The following is a 17,312-nucleotide window of genomic DNA, read 5'->3' as shown; positions in this document are numbered from 1 at the left end:
TTACGCTCAGGCACATCGCAACAGGAGTAGAGAGCGGACGCTGCGTTGCTCGGGCTGTCGCTTGACCTCTTGTCTCCACTGCCGACGAGAAACTGATTGCACCCGTCTGAGCTGTCGCGGGCCTTTCCTCCTTTGGATGTTCTGCAACGTCGAGCATCCTCCACTCGGGATCGGGGTCTTCACTTCTTGTACCCGTAATGTTTCCCAAGATGAGATCGTAAATGGGTTGGTCTGCGCATTTTGCCACTACCTGTCCAGTATAATATGGCGTGGACACTAGAATCCTTGCTTCAGGAAGGTACCTCACTGTGCTATCTACAAGAGTGACGACCGACGCTTTCCATGTAAGATCCTCGTCCTTCACCAGTCTTCTACGAACCAAAACTGTGTTGGCTCCGCTGCGCTCCCAGCCTTGCCCCAAAGCTATCCGCTCGAATCGTTGCAGATATGCGTCCAGATCATCTCTTTTGTCATCGAAGGGAGCCATCAGCTTCCTTGGACAAATTCTGGCCGGTCTAGGAGATTTTCTACCCGCTAAGGAACGTTGATCACTGTCTGTGATCTCCTCATATACTCCCGCGACATGTCCCTGTTTCCAAAAAAGAAACTCCTTCTCCCGTTCTATCCTTCTAGCCTCTCGCCCTTCTGCCTCGCGAGCTCTTTTATCCTCGCGCTCTTCTGCTTCGCGAGCGTCTGCGCGTGCTTGCGCCCTTTCCCTTCTGTGCCTATCTGCCTCCTCTCTCTTCCTCTTTGCCTCCTCTTTCTTCCTCTTTCCCTCCTCGTCATAGAGACGCACCGCCTCTTCCTTGCTTAACCCTAGCTTGAGCGCCAGTTCTAACTTTTTTGCCAAATCCATACTTTCTGCCGTCGACAGATCGGAAAAATCCGACACAAAGCAACAAAGAAAAAGGAAATGTATCCTGGCACAGGCTCTCCACTTATCTTTGTCACGGATCTCCCCGGAGAACACTCGGACCGAAAGAATGGACTAGGCGACGGGTGTACCCACACAAACGCACATTTAATACACCCTACGTGACACGCACACTAGAACACAAAACTAACACAAAACACAAATACCATAAATACACACGACCCGAGCACGCTGCTACCAGAGTCTACTACTAGCGTTCTACTATTAGCGGTCGGCGTACGTGCTCACGGTTGGATCGGTGCGGCTGCGGCGTTGTATGGATCCAGTATCCGGCGTTGAGGCGGCGTTCGACGTGCTTGGGCTGGTGTCGCTGGCTGCTTCGTATAAGCTCCAGGTCCAAGCGCCCGTGGAGATGATGCCAGTGTTGTTGGCGTCGGGGGCACCTCCCGGATGGGTGGAAACAGCGCTGGAGACACCCCTGGCAGTAGCAGGTGGTAGGGTCCTCCGTTGACTCCCCGGAGCGGGCTCAGGCGCGGCAGGGAGTCCACGATGCGAAGTCGCTGAAAGCGAGCTCACCGGAGCAGTAGCCGGCGTCGCTCTCTTCCAGCCGATGTGCCCCTGACCCACCGGAGTCTCCGCTTCTGTGCTGTTCCCCCCGTGCCTCGCTCTCACTCGCCCTTTTATAGCCTCGGTGTTAGTCCACGTATGCCTTGTCGTCGTCGTCTTCTCTTCGCCAATCATCTCTCTCCACCTCACCGAATGCTTCTTCTTCCTCTTCTTTCTTATTCAGGTAATCCACGTCGTCTTCACACCTCTTTCCTTTATAATTTAATTTATACTCCTTAATATATGTGTGAACCATTCCCGACCTCGGTGGGTCGCAGTAGCCACGGACTATGCCACTCGGTGCGCGATCACTGTGCATTGCCTACGATCTGCGCGGCCGATGTCGCTGACTTTCCTTTTGCACAATCTTATTCTACAACATGGTGCCCCTCGTCAATTACTCACGGACCGCGGGCGCTATTTCATGTCCCGAGTTGTTGGCGACATTCCCCGGGCAACACTGAAATATCCTGAGGACATACTGAGGATGTTTTTAGGACATTCTTTATCCTCGGGACGTCCTCAAATGGTCCTCAATATGTACTAAAAAGGTCCTCATGTCCGGCCTCAGGAAATCCTCAGAATAGCCTGAAAATGATAATTTTTGATGTTTTGAGTACATTCTGAGGAGGTTTTAACTAGTAAAGCTGCATAAAAAAACGCGAAATATTTGTGCAAATAATTTATTCGTTAAATTCCTCAGCTGCTTGCTGCCATTTGTTGCCATCCCGGTGCGCTGCACAGGCTTCTTTGCTGTTCTTCTGAGCTGCAGCTGTCTTCTGTGGTGCCTACACAAATAGAAATGGAAAATCAGCAGTTGCATATATTTAGTTCAGTTCAAGTACACAGTTTTTTATAATCCTAGGCCCTTGAGGCCCTTGACATGGAGCAATAAAGGGCCAGGCTCATGTCGTCCAGGGAGCAGTGGGAGGTTTGGCGTCCGCTGAGCCTCCTTCAGCACTGGTCCTTGCTCAGATAGTCTGTTAGAGAGCTGCTCAAGTGGTCGCTCTGGTTTTCGAAGCAGCCTTTTCAGAGTAGACATGTGGTTCTGAAATGGGAACGCACTCCATGAATCCAATGGCCCCAGGTGCTCAACATCGGATGCCAGATGGTATAGTCCATGCACATTGTGCGAAGAATGCTCATTTCCAATATATCTCTTATAAAGGCTTTTACAAAATGTTTCACACGCTCCCCTGCATAATGAACTTTACATTTTTTTTCTATGAGGCATTGAAAGAATGGTAATAGCAACATGCAAAGCTAGAAAATTTTCGTACATCTGTGACAGTAGTGATGACAGGGGCACGGGTCCCCCATAGAGCAAGAAGAAACGAAACTCTGTGGCCTTGCAGCGATCCAGACCTGTGAGGCTACGCGGCTTTCGGTTAAATTCACAAGGAACAAACTGTGCGGCTGTGACATTTCTCTCTGAGAGTTCAATGCAAACATTGCTGCCAAGCCTTATAGCTTTCGGGCCACGGAACCACAATACAAGCAATTCGTGCACCACGCCTAGGCAAACGAGGTGCATATAATCTAGCGGGACATCCCTCACAGTCTCTATTGGCAGCTGCTCTTCAATACTGCTTCCAGTATGATACTGCTCTTGCAACCTCTGCCTAAAACTGCAGTAAGTTCTCAGCTCACTGCTAATGTTTGGAAAACAGACTCTTCCTTCAATGTGCGCACCCTTAACAGTGCGTTTCGTGCAGCTGTAATAGCCCGTGTGGTTTTTGACACACAAAACAGATGCCTTTGCAGGCGCATTATACACTATGGCTTTTAGCTTTACAGGTATTGTGAAAGCTTCCACAGCAATTCCTGTAGCTAAAAGAACATTTAGCTCTTCAACAAAGCTGTATAGAAACTCATTTGCATCTCTCAGCTTGCTGTCACTGAAGAAAACACTCTTCACAAATGGTGCCGCATGCTTGAGGTTGCTTATGCGGCCGAGAATTGTCCAAAACTGGCCTATTGAACTTTTCGATAATGGAAGGCCATCAATATGAAAAGTTAAATTCAGTTCCGGCGGCAGTTCTCGACGCTCTCCCAGGATTTGCCGTATTCCTGCTTCTACACCGAAGTACTGGCCTCCCGAAATTTCGGAAATGTCATTCGATTTTTACGGTGTTTGTAGCAGCACTCTCGCCGATGATGGGAGAGAAGAAAAACACTTGTGGCTGGGGAACACTTTCAAAAGTGACGTGATAGCAGCATGCGATGACCCAGACTCCACTGCGCATGTTTGAAGCTGATGCCGGAAAGTCGCTACGTCCTCGTCAGCAGGTTCATGATTGGCTTCGCAATCAAACCTGCCATCAACCTGAGGACAAAGGTCCTGATCGGTGATTAAATCTACAAAAACCGATGAGGTCCCAGGTTCAGCATCTTGACTTGTGGGGTCTGGGGTCGGCACATCCTCAGTATCGGGCACAAAACGTTCGGTCACACATATCACGCTGAAGCTGGTTGCACTGTTCTGACAATGGATCCGCACCAGCTTCGCCACACGAGGCGAGCTGCAGGCTAACGTCAACCTACGTCAGGCTAACGTCAACCTTTTCCTAGTGCGGCAAAATGTTTGCGCACGACTTTCCGTTGAGATCGTGCAAATCAATAGGTCGTAGTGCAAATCTGCAAAGGCATCACTCACTTTTCTCAGAGGAATCCATCGTGGAATAACGCGCACGTGCGAGTAGCGTGCGTGCGTCGCCGTCACGGCGATCGATCACTGTAACGACGTTGCGGATGCAGACTTGGCTTAAATGAGAATCGGCCACACACGGTAATGATGATGGTGGTGGTGGTGGTGCGATGCGATGTTAAGAGGCAATAAATATTGTGGAACTATTGAATTTGTGAAAAAAAATTTTTAGCGCAATAAAAAACCGTAATTTGCCTACCCAGCAACACACAGACGGGCCCCCGGATTCAAGCCCGCTTTCCGTGATCGGGCTAAAATCGTGCTCCTTCGCCAAAGGACAAGCTAGCAGCATTGCGTACAACACATAGCGCATGAAGGAAAACGATTTGCAGAAGCTTGAATTGTGCGCGACGGCATCGTCACATGAAAAAACGGCAATGACAACTACTGTAGACCAGATCTCATCGATTTTCTCAGCACATGAACTAGCAGCGATGCGGGTGGTTGAATACGACATTGCATGAGCCTTACCGGAACCGCGCCTCAAACTTTTTTCTCTGTGTCGCTGACACGCAGCAAGCGTGCTCTGGGTTGCAGTTAGAACCAGCGTGCATGCGCAGTATTCAGCTAAAGGCTGTGCATGGTTTCTCTCGTTTCTGCGTGTAGCAATTGGTTGTCTTAAGTGCGCTGTCGTTGAAAAAAAATTTGTGCATGCATGCTGTGAAAGGGATAAAACTTCAGAGGCGAGCGCCGGCGCAGTAATGCATCTCAAATACAACTTAATGGAAATCGATGTTTAGTAGTAGTAGTAGTAAAGACTTTTATTCGACCATAATTTATAGGCCGAGCATGTCGACCGCCTGGGCGACCAGAAGCCGCTGTTCTTCTTCCCCTTCAGCGCCAAGCCAGTCGAGCCAGGTGGTGATGGATAGAAAGGGTGGGGGGAAGGAACCCGACTGCTGAGCAGCCGGGCAATAGAAGAGGCAATGGGCCAGGTCCGCATAGATGCAGGGGCAGTTGGGACAGGAAGGGTCCGATCGATAGCGATAGAGGAAGAGGCGGGACGGGGTGATAAGTGCATTCATCTGAATGTGCCGAAGAAGGCGAGACTCCGGCACCGTGAGTGATGGATGAGGAGGAGGGTAAAGGCGTTTGTCGAGGCGGAGCTCAACGTAGACCTCTTTTATGGTGCGGCGAAGGGTGAGCCTCCCACCGTCCTCCGAGGGCTTGGGCCAGGGGATCAACGGTGCCCGGAAAAGTGTGTCGCGGGCGAGCTGATGGACCAGCTCATTGCCGTCAATCCCTGAATGCCCAGGGACCCAGCGGAGGAAAACGATGGAAGGCTGCAGTGCGGAGACCGCTCGTTCGACCTCCTGTTGGAGAGAAGGGGTCAGGGTGCGTTTCTGTATGTGGTGTATAGCGGCTTGTGAGTCTGAATAGACTGTGTACTCTTGGAGAGAGGGAAGGAGGGCAAATGACTGGAGGGCATGCGCAATGGCGAGGACCTCGAGGGACAATGCGACTGGAGGGTGTAGATACGGCCCGCTGGTGTGGGTTTCAGGAGCAGGGAGGTGTGGATGGTACAGGGCGTAGCCGCAGGAACCTCGAGGAGCCACGAAGGAGGCATCCGTGTAAGCTACACCCTGGGTATCAAAGAGAGGGGAATGGTGCTGTGCGGCCGCATGACGACGTCCGGCGTGCAGGACGGGGGACATGTTGGTCGGGAGGGGAAGGATACGAAGATTGGGAGCGGGGGTGGGAATAGGAGAGGTAAACGGGGAGATTGGAATGGGCGAGATACCCGCTTGAGTCAATAACCACTGACCCTGACGGGTAAGGGAAAGCCGGGCAAGTTGCGAGTCACGATGGAGACTGAGAAGAGAACGAAGAGGATGGAAGAGGCCTGTGGCAAAGAGCTTAGTGGTAGAGGTAGTGATAGGGAGGTTGAGAGCTGCCTTGTAGAGGCCCACAAGGGCAGTCTCGAGACCGTTAAGTTGAGTCTGATTGAAGGAAGCGTAGGGTGCAAAGTACAAGAATTTGTTGAGGGCCAGCGCGTGGGCAACGCGGCACGCGTGAGCCTCGTGGAGACCTGAGCGTCGAGTGACCACGCGCCGCAGGAGGTGAGTTACAGAGTGGCAGGTGATGACAGCGCGGTGGAGGGCTTGCACATTCTTAGCCGCATGCAAAGGGAAGCCAAGAACTTTGCACTGTGTGACGACAGGAATGGGAGAGCCAGAAAGGTGGAGGGAGACGAAGTGGTTGTGTGAGCGCTGGTAGGAGGAATGGTTGAGAAGGAGAAGCTCGGATTTCTCAGGAGCAGGAGAGAGGCCAGCGGTGGGGAGAAAGGAGTCGATGAGATCTAGGCCACGTTGCAGGGTGTCCTGTACATAACCGGGAGAGCCAGATGAACACCAGAGAGTGATGTCATCGGCGTAAAATATATGATGCAGGTCGGGAATTTCAGCTAGCTGCGAGGCGAGAGGGGCCATAGCGAGATTGAAAAGGGTAGGAGAGAGAACAGCACCTTGAGGAGTGCCACGGGTGAGGTGGTGTGGGTTAGACAAGTGGGTATCTACTCGAAAGCGAGCCACACGTTTAGAGAGGAATGAACGGATATAGGAGTACATGCGGGAGCCACAATCCAAAGAGGCGAGTTGAGAAAGGATGTGATCGTGGCAAACACCGTCAAAGGCCTTGCTAACATCGACAGTCACAAGTGCGTAAATTTGAGTGGGTGTAGGGGACAGGAACGTTTGCTGGAGAATCAGAAACATGTCCTGTGCACAGACGCGGCGTCGGAAGCCAATGAGAGAACGGGGGAAGAACTCCCGTGCCTCAAGAAAATCAGAGAGGCGAGTCAGAGCCATTCGCTCAAGGTTCTTACCAACGCACGACGTCAGGGAGATTGGGCGGAGGTTAGAGAGAGAGGGAGGTTTGCCCGGCTTTGGAATCATAGAAATAAGGGAGGATGTCCAGGAGCTCGGCAAGCAGCCGCTCTCCCAGGCCTCATTGTAGGTTTGAAGGAGGAATTCTTTGGCGCAGTCAGGAAGGTTACGAAGTGTGGTGTATGTAATGGCATCCTCACCGGGAGCCGAGCGTGTAGAATTAGCAGCCAGAGCAGATTCGAGCTCCCGGAGAGTGAAGCATTGGTCCAGATCGGGGTTAGGTCCACCTGAGTACACCGGGTAGGAGGGTGCCAGAGGGGGCGGGAGGTAGAGAGAGGCGAGTTGATCAAAAACTTCCCCTGAGTGAGGGCTTTAGCTAGAGTGGGAGCAAGGGCAGGCTTATTGCCAAGGAGGGATTTAAAGAGAGACCATGCGGATCGCGAGTGCAATGCAGAATCAAGGCCATCACAAAGAGCACTCCAACTAGAGTGCTCGAGGGAGGCGCAGTGGGCGACGATCTCAGCCCGCAGAGCAGTGATCCGGGAGGAAAGTTGGACATTGTGTGGTTGGGAGCGAAAGGAGCGTTGAAGACGTTTACGGCGACGCCATAAACGGATAAGGTGTGGATCTGGGTCCTGGATTGGGTAACGAGAGCGAACGCGGCAGCTACTGGACGTGAGCGCTTCAGAGATGCGCGACGTCCAGTCGTCGTAGGATTGAAAGGAGTCGGAGGCGAGATTAGTGCGAAAAGCATGCCAGTCAGTGTGAATAACCGGATGACAGCGAGGGATGTGGGAAAGAGAGGTGGTGATATGGATGAGAAAGTGGTCACTTAGAAGAGTTTCGGCTGTCACCTGCCAGTGAAAGGAAAGTGAACCCCGAGAGACAGTGAGGTCGGGTGTCGTGGGGCGTTGTGAGGCAATGCCCGCTCGAGTAGGAGAGCCAGGAGTATTAAGAAGGGTGAGGTGGCGTTCCTGGGCCAGACAATGCAGGAGGCGCCGGGTTTGAGGGTTTGTGGGTAGCCCCAGAGTGTGTGAGGGGCATTAAAGTCACCACCAAAGAGGAGATGGGAGGTAGAAGGAAGAGAGTGAAGGAATTTGCCCAGAGCACGCACACACACACACACACACACACACACACACACACACACACACACACACACACACACACACACACACACACACACACACACAGATGTGTAGAAGTATCATTTTTCTGATATTTTTCGTGCATGCGTGTTCACAGACACATGTCCTCAAAACGTTCTCAGAATGATGTTCTCAGGTCATACCAGCGGCTTCGTGGTCCTCAAAATACCATTTTGAGGACCACGAAGCCGCTGTTATGACCGGAGAACATCATTCTGAGAACGTTTTGAGACATTTTGAGGACCACGAAGCCGCTGGTATGACCTGAGAACATCATTCTGAGAACGTTTTGAGGACAATCCAACCTGGGACATTATGAGGACATATTGAGGATGTTTTGGAGACCCCGAGGACGTTTGGACCATTTGAGGACGTCCACAGGATGTTTGGTGTGTTCTGGGATCTGTGCTCATGTCCTACCAAGCATACGATTGCCACATCATACTACCCGTACACGAACGGGCTAACCGAGCGTTTGAACCGGACATTAACAGACACGTTGTCTATGTACGTCTCCCCTCGACTACAAAGACTGGGATCTCGTCTTGCCCTATGTGACGTTCGCTTGCAACACCTTCCGGCATGACACAACTGGTAACTCTCCGTTATCTCTTATATGGGAGACACGCCGTCCTGCCTTTGGGCAAACTCGTCCCATCCGCTGTCCGTCCCGTGATGCCATTGCTGAAGTTGCAGACGCTCGCCAAATCGCCCGTAGTTGGCTCCAAGCGTCCCAGCAAGCACAGAAGTCAGTCTACGATAATCGCCATTGCCACGTCACCTACGAACCGGGGTCGCTAATTCTTCTGTGGTCCCCTTTTCCTCCGTGTCGGTCTCTCTGAGAAACATTTCTGCCCCTACCATGGCCCTTATCGTGTGGTTGTGTCAGGTCACCGACGTCATGTATGAAGTTGCTCCTCGTACGCCTGCGTCCTCATCATGTAGATCACCCACCGATATTGTTTACGTTATGCGCCTCAACCCCTACCACGTCGCTTCTGTATCACCGGCCTAATGCCGGGACGGAGATCGTGCCGCTGGGGGTCATGTTACGACGAAGTAGGAGACGAAGTGGCCTCTCGCGTCAAAGGACGAACGAAGAAGAGGAGGTTAATGTGGCTCCCTGTTCGCGTTGGTGCTCCCTGCTAGGAACTGTTCATTCTAACCCCTAACGCTTGTAAATGAATGTAAATAGTATTTCCCCGTAACAATAGTAAATGCATTAGGACCACTGCATGCGGAAATACATCATACAATGACATATTATGATCATACCGGTATTGCAAATTTCATATTAAAAATTTAATGCACCAACATGCTGTCCGGTGTTGTGTTCTTGTGGCAACAACTGTTTCAATTTCAAGTGTGTTGAAATCAAGAATGTATGAGCGTCTCATAATAAATGTTCTTAGGAATGCTTATGAAACTTTGTGGTTTTGCATACGAGGAAAGCCTACTTTCTATAGGAAGACAGGTGTTGTTTTACTTTGTGATTTAAATTATTTTCACTTAATTCATTGAATTGCATTAAATTATACCACTGCTGGCAGCCAATGTATTTATTTTAATTGAAGTTAATTGAAATATGTAGCTTCTACCTGCCAAGAAATGGCAGATGGCATAATTAAATTCAATGGATGCTATAAGCATACCATGGCATGTGGCGGCCATTACTTTGCTAGATATTACATGTTAACTTAATTATTTTAATTCAGTTAACTTGCAGGTGGCTGCCACTGCTGGCCACAGTTGGCAAAATAGAGAGAGGGAAATCTTTGACGTTTTAAGAGAGAGGGAAAGTGTTAGAGCGACAAGAGGGAATGGGTGGGGAGGTTGGCCAAATGGATAAACCAGAACTATAACATCTTTCACTGATTATGTGCTAAGCCTGTAAGCTTACCTCTACAATTTTTTGATGTTCAGCGAAAAATGGGTAGTATAATCAGTTATCAAGATATATCTCATTGGAAAGTTGGTAGAGCACCGTATGCAGTACACGGAGGTTCTGGGTTCGGATATTGGCGGCAAGTGCGTGGTTGTCGTTTTTACTTTTGTAATGAACTATCTTTGAGGTAAAAATCGATCTTACTACTCATTTAGATTCATCAGCAAAATAAAGGCAGTCACTACTTTTACAGCACAATAATTTGGTGACAGTAGCTTTGCTTCGCGCTAGGCTGCTTTGCTTTTTTCCGTACATAGGTCAGATCAAGTAAACTCGCATGGTAATTATTTGTGGACAGGCGATATTTTTCATTTTCTTTCTTTTCTTTTTTGCTTTCATGCATGCATGCCAGGGTCCCCTGTGTGGGGACAACGGTTTTCACACTGTTGACTGCAGCGCTGTTCGAAAGGTTTTTCGTCGACCATAACAAAATACAACTGGCGCACGTGCGTGCGGAAACCTGCATGCTCATATTAGGCCGTGAAATGTTGTAGCGTTACCGCACCAAAGAAACAGCGAAGACCGGTGCAGGACAAAGAATGAGAGTTTATTCGTCTGACGCTTCGTTTGTAAGCAGCACTTGCTTATCCGCTGCTGCTATCAGTGTGCGTGATGGTAAAGTGACGCGTCATGCGCTTGACGCTATCACATTCCTCCCCCCCCCCCCCCCCCCCCCAAGCTCGACCGCCTCCATTCATTAGCTTCAGTGACAGAAATCGTGGGAAGTATATCGGTCTGGTAGTTTCCGGGTGCACTGGCTTCTGCGCAGTGTGGGTGGAGAGTCGGAAGGCGCTTCAGCTTGCGCCTCAGGATGGCAATTGTGGCCGCTTGCAGTTGTAATTGCTGCCCGTCTGGTGGTGGCGGAGTCGGGTTGCTGCATTGTCGCGAAAAGGGGGTACTGCCGCGTTCGCGTCATGCTGCGCCTCCTGCGGTTGGGAGCAGGTCTCCTGATGACGCTCAGAGTCCTCGTTGTCGGGTCGTTTCGGGTCTTCCGTCTTGGTGTCCAGTCCTGCATACTGGAAACAGCTGCGCGATCACAAATGATCAACATGAACGTGCCGAACTGTGTTCTGAGTCTCTACGAGATAGGTCACAAGGCTGACTAGCTGCACTATACGCCCTTGCGTCCATGACACCTTCCAGGACAGTCTTCACGTATACCCAGTCTCCTTCCTTAAACGAACGAAAACTACATCTCCGTTGGTCATGCTGCTGTTTCAGCACTTCTTTCTTGCTTTGCATGTTATCCCAAAATGATGGCCTTAGTAATGACAGTTTAGTGCGCAGATTTCGTTTCAGGAACAGTTCAGCCGGGCACTTGCCTGTTGCCGTGTTAGCGGTTGTCCTGTACGCCAGCAAGAAGTGGTCGAGTCTCTCCCGCATTGATCTGCTGTTACCTCCCTTGTTATCGTGCAGAAGCTGCTTGCGAATACTGATTTGTACAGTTTGCACCGACCTTTTGGCAGCCCTGCCGGACTGCGGATGGTATGGCAAGCTGTACGTGCGTCGGATGCCACAGGCATCGAGGAAGTCCTGGAACTCCTGCACTGAAAACTGGGGGCCTTTATCGGAAACCAGTTGTTCAGGGTATCTCTAAGCAGCCAACAGACTCCGCAAGCGCTGGATAGTCTTCTCGGCTGTAGTCGAGCGCATAGGAAACACCTCGATTGACTTTGAAAACGAGTCTACGCGCAAAAAAGGAATGTTTTTTTCAAATTAAAGAACTTGCACTCGCTGCCAGAAGCGGGCGGGAAACGGCCATGGCTCGAGTGGAGAACGGGGGGCGCTACTTTGCATTTCCTGGAAAATGCTACACGTTTTTACCGTGCTTTCGATGTCTGCGTCTAGCCCTGGCCACCAGAGCAGGCTACGTGCGAGCATCTTCATGCGTGAAGCCTCGGGGTGTTTTTCAGCTGTGTTGGCACAACACGACTGCCACATGTGACGCATCCCGCTTCCAGCGACAGCTCCGCACGTCTGTTAGAGTACGGTACAAGTTGAGCATCTTTGATTTGTGCTGGCCAGCCTTCCAGCGTATATCCGTTGACTTTGCTGAGTGCGCCGTCATACTTGCTAGGTTTAGCAACGTCCTTAGCCGTCAGTGGCGTAATTTCAAAAACAGCCAGCGTATGTCTCTCAACACTGTTTTTACTTGCAAGAGGCAGTCTGGACAGGGCGTCCGCCACTTCCATTTGAGATCCTTTCCGATACCTCAAGTCGTAGCGATAAGAAGCCAGGATTAACGGCCATCGTTGCATTGGAGCAGCCGCCAAAGATGGGACCTACTTCCGTGGCCCTAAGATGCCTAGTAATGTTTGATGATTCGTGAACAACGTGAATGCCCTCCCATATAGGCAGCGATGAAACTTCTTAAGAGCAAAGACTATCGCCAGCGCTTCTCGCTCGATCTGGGCATAACCGCGCTCAGCTTGCGATAGCGTCCTGGAAGCAAAAGCGACAGGCTTTTCTAGCCCACTTGGAAGTATGTGAAAAAGAACCGCGCCGAGCCCATACTGCGACGTATCACAGCTTGGAGCCAAGGGTTCCTTCGGATCGTAGTAAGCAAGTACCGGACTGGTCGTGCGCAAGTTCTTTGTTTTTCGAAAGGCGCGAGAACACTCGCTTGTTCATTTCCAACGCGTGCCCTTCTTCAGGAGCTCGTAGAGCGGCGCAGCCAGAGTCGCCAAGTGCAATAAGAATTTGGAGTAGAATTTTACCATTTCCAGGAATGACCAGTTGGGTGCCATTCGTAGGCTCCGGCGCGTACACTATTGCCCTTGTTTTCGATCCCAGTGGCTTTATTCCATCCGCTGAAATTATGTGGCCCAGGCAGCGGACTTCACTCCAAAAGAGTTTGCATTTTTCTATGCGCAGCGCCACATTGTGCTCCTGCAACCATGTCAGAACCTTTTCCAGCTTTCGCTGACATTCATTCGCACTTGAACCTCTAATGATAACATCAATATAACACCCTAATTGAGGGATACCTTTGAGAAGAGCGTCCATGAGCGACTGAAATATGCCAGGTGCACTTGCGATATCGTAAGGCAGCCGCTGATACTGGTAAAGGGCTTGGTGGGTGTTTATTGTTAAAATCGCCTTCGAGTCTTCGCTAAGTTCTACTTGCTGGTAAGCGGCAGCAAAATCTAGAACGCAGAATTCTTTTGAGCCTGTCAATTTTGTGAACAAATCTTCTGGCAAGGGAAGAGGGTAGTGTTCAATCAGCGGCACAGAGTTCACCGTGACCTTATATTCATCGCACAACCACACTTTTGCTCCTCCATCTTTCGGTACCACTACCAATGGAGTCGCCCAATCATTTCTGGTGACCCTTTTCAGTACCTCCGCCCGTTCCAAGGCATCTAGCTCCTCAGACACAGCTTGCTTCAGTGCAAAAGGCACGGGACGTGCCTTGCAAAATACTGGCTTGCTGTTTGGCTTCAAGAGGACCTGTGCTTTGTAGCAACCCCATCTGCGGTGAAAACAAAGCCTCAAACTTCTTAAGTTCCTCCACGGCGTTGTCTTGCTGTATGGCTTGAACTTCCTGCCAGTTTAATTTCAGCTTCCTCAGCCGATTGCGGCCAAGCAGAAAAGACAACACTTTCCCACCGTCATCTACTATCAGAACAGGTAAAACTTCAGTTTGATTAGCGTGCTCAACACGCACATTCGCCGATCGTACGACCGGCACAACACTGCAAAGCTTCGTGGCAATATCAACATTCGAAAGACAAGTGCGGTTAAAAATAAACTTTGAACATGGGCTGACCGAAATGGGTTCCGGTTCTCCCCACAGGAAACAGTGGCCATTCTTTTCTCACTAAAACGTGGCAGTGAAGCTCCGCCAACGTTTAGGACCGATGCACAGAATTCCTCCACGACAAAAACGTAGGCCATTGTTAAAACTTCTCTTGTGACTTATAAACAATAAGCTAATCACGAGAAATTTGTTATAAGCTCTAGAAGGTTCTTACCTGGCTTGTTTAATAAAGTCAAACATTATTTCGTTTACTTTAGTGACTCGCTAGTGGAGTAATACAGTACGCCGCGGACCGTGGCCCAGTGTTAAGAAGTGCCGTTTTTAAGTTGTATCCTACTATAGACTACACCTGAACGAAACCGAATTACCGGTGAATAGTGATCACAAATTTCTGGGCATAACTTTTGACAAAAACTGGCCTTCTTGCCCCACATAAAGAACAAGAACAAAAAGTTTCTCGATCGTTAGATATCTTAAAGGTGCTTTCATGTAAACGCTGGAGGTCTGATGGGACCTGCCTTTTACACATCTACCGCAGCATAGTGCGCTTTTGCCTAGATTATGGTCCATAGCGTACAGTTAAGCTCGGCCGTCCTACCTGAAGCAATTAGATCCAGTACATAACTATAACTTATGTACATAACTATAAGTTATGTACATAAGTTATGTATATAAGCCTATATGTATATGCGTATAAAAATGACCTCCGATACTGTTAACGCAAGATTGTTGCGATCCCTATGTGACGGATATATGTGGCCTCACTCAAGTATTATTGTGCTGAAAATTTCAGCACTAGCCTCTGATTGGCTCCATAAATCCATGTGACAATTTACCAAAACTGATTTTTATATTCTCACGGCCGTATTACAAGACAGAATGCTCCAGATATACATTCCATGCCGCACTGCAATTAACAATTTTCATCATTCGAAACTTGACTACTGATTGGGTTGCATGTGCTGCGAATACGGAACAGAGAAATAGGAATTTAAGGCATCTCTTTTGGGATTGTTTATTTAAGCCAAATAATAACCAGCAATTGTGGCGTGAAATGGCAAAAATAATAAAGCGCGACAATAAGAAGGGAAACAAAACACATTATTAGCGGGTTCAGTTTGCGAACTCGAGACGTGGGCCCGCGCGCGAAAAGAAGACCACAACGCTGCCTTAGCGAACTTTTCGTCGCACAAGGACAATTTATTAGTGATTGTTTCCGCTTCCAGCTCTGTTTTTAAGCTTTACACAGTCTCAGAAAGATAGGCGCAAGAGCTGGTGTAATAGTGCTCATGTCAGCACCCAACAAGTTAAGAAGCCTTATAGTCCAGAGTTTGACGGAATACCGTCTGGCGAGGCGCGAACATTGTCGAAATAAACATACACTCGCCAAAAGTTTCCACGAAAAAAGGAAACACGACGTTTCGGCCCGTATGGGCCCTTGATCACATAGAGCGCCGCATGGAAGGACGGTGGCATAAGTATGGTTAAAATTGCGGAATGTCCGATTGTAGATCTTTGGAATATTTCCACGTGTCCTGTTAAGAGCATGCTTCGTGTTATGTATATGAAAAGATTCTAAAAGAAGGCGCGATGATAAGTTTTTCTCGGTGGCAATGACTGATGTTTCGTCCCAATCGATGGTGTGTCCCGTTGATACGCTGTGTTCCGCCAAAGCATTATATGTGGAGCGGCCGTTCGTGACGTCATTCTCATATTCTCTGAGCCTGCATGCGTCTGAAGTTTCCGGTTTCGCCAATGTAAGCGGCGTTACAGACTTGACACGGTATCTTGTATACCACGCCCGGGTACCTTCAGAGATCTAGACGATCTTTAACCCGGACCAGCTGTGGTTTTAACTTGCTGGTAGGCCCATGAGATATGTGCACGTCATAGCCTTTTAAAATGCGTGAAAGTGCTTCGCTAACACCGGAAGCATAACAGTGCTCGCTCGCTTGGCTTCTGCGTTTTTCTGCTCTTGGCCAGGACGGGAGGCGTGAGCGGAGTGCTCTTGGCTTTTCATTAGCTTCTGAGGATATCCACTGTTTTTTAAGTCTTGCTTCACTTAGTCGATTTCGCAGTGGAGTTTTTCTTGGCTCGAGCATAGGGTGAACGCGATTAAAAAAGCGATTTGGCGACTGACCGCTTGTGACCAAGTGGATGTGCGGACTGAAAGTTGAGGTACTTCCCGGTGTGCGTCGGTTTTCTATATACTGATGTCTCAAGCACGGTTGTTTTTCGCTGCACGAGGACATCAAGAAAAGGAATTTTTCCATTGGCTTCTTTTTCCACGGTAAATGGTACTGATGGCTGAATTGAATTTAGATGAAGTAGGAAAGGCTGCACATCTTCGCGATGCATGATGCTGAAACAGTCGTCCACATAGCATAGGAACAACTTCGGTGCCGGTTGGACCGTGGAAATGGCTGTTCTCTCAATGGCTTCTAATGCGAGGTTGGCGCAGACAACAGAGATAGAGGCTCCCATTGCTGTGCCGAAGCGCTGCCTGTAGAAAGTTCCGTTGAAAACAAAATACGTTTTGTCGAGACAAAATCGCAAGAGACGGCAGAGGTCGTCCACGTCGAACGGAATACTTGAAGGAAATGAGCTGCCTACGGAAAGCGTTTCTTTGCAGCACTGTACTGCGAAGTCCACAGGGGCGCAAGTGAAAATAGATTTCACGTCAAATGAAACAATGACGTCCTCGTCTTCAATCGATGTCTGCTTTAGTTTTTCCACAATGTTGCGAGAGTCCGTAACGTTGGCCGTCGTTTTTCCCACTAGCGGCGAAGGAATTCGTGCAGATGACGGGACAGTTTGTACAGCGGTGAATGCCTTTAGTCCACGATTGGTCGCAGTGGTACACCTGGCTTATGCACGTTTGGGACTCCGTAGATCGCGGGCGCCGAGCCGTTGTGGCAAATAAACTTGTTGTACAATTGCTTCTTCTCAGGAGGTACGTACTTGAAAACTTCAGTCAACAGGTTCTGCAGTTCCGATTCAATTTTCTTCGTTGGATCGCGGTTGAGTTTCATGTAGGTGTCTGCATCCTCAAGAAGTGCGGACATCTTCTTGATGTAAATGGAGCGGTCCAAAACGGCGGTGGCGTTGCCTTTGTCGGCGGATAAGATTGCAATTTTGCTGTTCGTCTGCAACTGTTTGTTGGCTTTCTTTTTTGGCAGCGATAGGCACCCTGTTTTCGTCTGCGAAAGTTTTTCAAGGGCTTCAATGGCACGGGAACGTACCTCCTCTCGTCGACTGGGCTCAACCTGTCGAACAGCTTGTTCGACCGCACAGATCATTCTTGCGGGGTTAGGGGCAGCAGCAACGTTGAAGTTCAGTCCACAGCTAGCAGGGAATGCTCAGCGGAATCAAATTGGTGCGAGGAAAAATTGTAGATGCCAGGAGAGCCACGAGTACGGACGCTCCTCTGTAGGAGCAATGACAACT

At 49.5% G+C, this 17,312-nt stretch overlaps 1 protein-coding gene across 1 annotated transcript in view; it reads left to right on the top strand.

Annotated features, from left to right (window-relative positions):
- LOC144100453 (putative sodium-dependent multivitamin transporter) overlaps nt 1-17,312 on the top strand; it is a 121,334-nt gene that overhangs the window by 60,980 nt on the left and 43,042 nt on the right. The window lies entirely within an intron of this gene.

The sequence above is a fragment of the Amblyomma americanum genome, chromosome 8 (genome assembly GCF_052857255.1).
Source record: "Amblyomma americanum isolate KBUSLIRL-KWMA chromosome 8, ASM5285725v1, whole genome shotgun sequence".
NCBI lineage: Eukaryota > Metazoa > Arthropoda > Arachnida > Ixodida > Ixodidae > Amblyomma > Amblyomma americanum.
This window is presented reverse-complemented; position numbering and strand designations above follow the sequence as displayed.